Here is a 3,826-nt window from a genome sequence, read left to right as displayed (position 1 = left end):
TAGTGAAGGCAGCGCATCAAAGGTGCGCAACGCTGGTGCGAACCTGGGAGCGCTCCGATGTGTGCTCCAAGGTGCGGCGTGCACGAAGTCGGACCCCGGTTTGCCCCGGGTGCGCACCTCGCGTGCACCTTGGTGCGCACACCTTGGCTGGGTTGCGCGCCCTGGTGGGCACCATGGTGCGCACCAAGGAGCGCTCCGAAGTGTGCTCCAAGGTGCGGCGTGCACGAAGTCGGAGCCCGGTTTGCCCCGGGTGCGCACCTCGCGTGCACCTTCGCCGCGGTGGGCACCATGGCGTGCACGAAGTCGGAGCCCGGTTTGCCCCGGGTGCGCACCTCGCGTGCACCTTCGCCGGGGTGGGCACCTTGGTGTGCAGACCTTGGCTGGGTTGCGCGCCCTGGTGGGCACCATGGTGCGCACCAAGGAGCGCTCCGAAGTGTGCTCCAAGGTGCGGCCTGCACGAAGTCGGAGCCCGGTTTGCCCCGGGTGTGCACCTCGGGTGGGCACCTTGGTGCGCATGCCTTGCCTGGGCTGCGCACCAGGGCGGGCTCAAGATGGCACCCGCGTTCCTTTTTTTTCACTATCTTTCAAAACGGAAATTTTAAAATCTCATTTTTTTTTGCCTTTTTCTGGAAATTAGTGAAGGCAGCGCATCAAAGGTGCGCACCTCGCTGCCCACCACGGTGCGCAACGCCGGTGGGCACCCGGGAGTGCTTCGAAGTGTGCTCCAAGGTGCTGCGTGCACGTTGTCGGAGCCCGGTTTGCCCCGGGTGCGCACCTCGCGTGCACCTTCGTCGGGGTGGGCACCTTGGCTGGGTTTGCCCCGGCTGCGCTCCGAAGCGGGGTTATTGGAGCGCCGCCTCTTTTTTTGTCGGAGCGTTTGGTGGGGTTTCTCGCATTGGCTCTTCCGAGGCCCGGTTGCCACCCTGGCGCGCACGAAGTCGGAAGTAGGGTTAATTGCCCGGGTGCGCACCTTTGCCAGGGTGGGCACCTTACCTGGGCTGCGCACCAGGGCGGGCTCAAGATGGCACGCGCGTTCCGTTTTTTTCACTATCTTTCAAAACGGAAATTTTAAAATCTCCTTTTTTTTTTGCCTTTTCTGGAAATTAGTGAAGGCAGCGCATCAAAGGTGCGCACCTCGCTGCCCACCTTGGTGTGCTCTGAGGTGCGCACCCGGGAGCGCTACGAAGTGTGCTCCAAGGTGCGGCGTGCACGTTGTCGGAGCCCGGTTTGCCCCGGGTGCGCACCTCGCCTGCACCTTGGCCGGGGTGGGCACCTTGGCTGGGTTTGCCCAGGGTGCGCTCCGAAGCGGGGTTACTGGAGCGCCCCCTCTTTTTTTGTCAGAGCGTTTGGTGGGGTTTCTCGCATTGGCTCTTCCCAGGCCCGGTTGTTGGGTGCGCTCCCACCCTGGCGCGCGCGAAGTTGGAAGTTGGGTTAATTGCCCGGGCGCGCACCTTCGCCAGGGTGGGCACCTTGGTGCGCACACCTTGGCTGGGCTGCGCACCAGGGCGGGCTCAAGATGGCACCAGCATTCCCTTTTTCTCACTATCTTTCAAAACGGAAATTTTAAAATCTCGTTTTTTTTTTGCCTTTTATGGAAATTAGTGAAGGCATCGCATCAAAGGTGCGCACCTCGCTGCCCACCTTGGTGTGCTCCGAGGTGCCCACCACGGTGCGCAACGCCGGTGCGAACCCGGGAGCGCCCCGATGTGTGCTCCAAGGTGCGGCGTGCACGAAGTCGGACCCCGGTTTGCCCCGGGTGCGCACCTCGCGTGCACCTTGGTGCGCACACCTTGGCTGGGTTGCGCGGCCTGGTGGGCACCATGGTGCGCACCAAGGAGCGCTCCGAAGTGTGCTCCAAGGTGCGGCGTGCACGAAGTCGGAGCCCGGTTTGCCCCGGGTACGCACCTCGCGTGCACCTTCGCCGGGGTGGGCACCTCGGCTGGGTTGCGCGCCCTGGTGCGCACCAAGGAGCGCTCCGAAGTGTGCTCCAAGGTGCGGCGTGCACGAAGTCGGAGCCCGGTTTGCCCCGGGTGCGCACCTTCGCCGCGGTGCGCACCATGGCGTGCACGAAGTCGGAGCCCGGTTTGCCCCGGGTGCGCACCTCGCGTGCACCTTCGGCGGGGTTGCGCGCCCTGGTGGGCACCATGGTGCGCACCAAGGAGCGCTCCGAAGTGTGCTCCAAGGTGCGGCGTGCACGAAGTCGGAGCCCGGTTTGCCCCGGGTGCGCACCTCGCGTGCACCTTCGGCGGGGTTGCGCGCCCTGGTGGGCACCATGGTGCGCACCAAGGAGCGCTCCGAAGTGTGCTCCAAGGTGCGGCGTGCACGAAGTCGGAGCCCGGTTTGCCCCGGGTGCGCACCTCGCGTGCACCTTCGCCGCGGTGGGCACCATGGCGTGCACGAAGTCGGAGCCCGGTTTGCCCCGGGTGCGCACCTCGCGTGCACCTTCGCCGGGGTGGGCACCTCGGCTGGGTTGCGCGCCCTGGTGCGCACCAAGGAGCGCTCCGAAGTGTGCTCCAAGGTGCGGCGTGCACGAAGTCGGAGCCCGGTTTGCCCCGGGTGCGCACCTCGCGTGCACCTTCGCCAGGGTGGGCACCTCGGTGCGCACACCTTCTCAATGTTTTCTTGCCTTTTCTGGAAATTGGTGAAGGCAGCGCATCAAAGGTGCGCACCTCGGTGTGCTCCGAGGTGCGAACCCGAGAGCGCTCCGAGGTGCCCACGAAGTCGAAAGTCGGGTTAATTGCATTGTTTTCCCCGGGTGCGCTCCGAGGTGCGCAACATCGGCGCGCACCAAGGAGGGCTCCGAAGTGTGCTCCAAGGTGCGCACGATGGCGTGCACCTCTGGTGCGCACGATTCGGAGCTCGGTTTGACCGGGGTGCGCACACCTTGGCTGGGTTGCGCACCTTTTGTGCGCTCCAAGGTGCGCACGAAGTCGGAGCTCGGTTTGCCCCGGGTGCGCACCTTCGCCAGGGTGCGCACCTTGATGCGCACGCCTTGGCTGGGCTGCGCACCTTGGTGGGCGCCATGGTGCGCACCTTTCGTGCGCTCCAAGGTGCGCACGAAGTCGGAGCTCGGTTTGCCCCGGGTGCGCACCTTGGTGGGCGCCATGGTGCACTCCGAGGTGCCCAAGATTGGTGCGCACCAAGGAGCGCTCCGAAGTGCGCTCCAAGGTGCGCGCGAAGTCGAAAGTTGGGTTAATTGTCCGGTTTGCCTCGGGTGCGCACCTTGCGTGCACCTTCGCCAGGGTGGGCGCCTTGGTGCGCACACCTTGGCTGGGCTGCGCACACCTTGGCACCCGCGTTTCCTTCATTTTAAATTTTTTTTTTTTACAATCTCTCAAGTGGGAAATTCTATAATCTCAACTTTTTTTGCCTTTTCAGGAAACTTTTGAATGGAGCGCATCATTGGTGCGCTCCGAAGTGTGCTCCAAAGCTCTCTCCAGCTGCGTGCACCTGCCCCGGCCGCGCACCCGGCCCCGCCCAGCTTCGCTCACCTGTCCCGGGCGTCTGGTGCGGAACCTTAGAGTAAGAAACATCACCGTGCACCTTGGCCAACGTGCGCGACTCGACCGAGCGCGCACTGGCCGAGGTGCACACCGATTTCACCTGGGTGTGCGCGCAGCACCTCGGGCGCACCGGGGTGCGCGCACAACGCCCGGGTTGCACCGTGGCCTGTGTGCTCGGGGCGCCTCGGGTGCGCGCTCGGTGTCGCCCCCGCGCGCGCGGTAGTGCGGGCAGCGCACCCCGGCCCGGCCCGGCCCCGACGAGAACGCAAACGGGCAAAAGGTTTATTCAAATAGCATTGCGACGCCCGGCGAAAAACTAAAAA

The sequence above is a fragment of the Cryptomeria japonica genome, unplaced genomic scaffold, assembly GCF_030272615.1.
Source record: "Cryptomeria japonica unplaced genomic scaffold, Sugi_1.0 HiC_scaffold_452, whole genome shotgun sequence".
In the NCBI taxonomy this organism is placed as follows: Eukaryota; Viridiplantae; Streptophyta; class Pinopsida; order Cupressales; family Cupressaceae; genus Cryptomeria; species Cryptomeria japonica.
Note: the sequence above shows the minus strand (reverse complement) of the source record.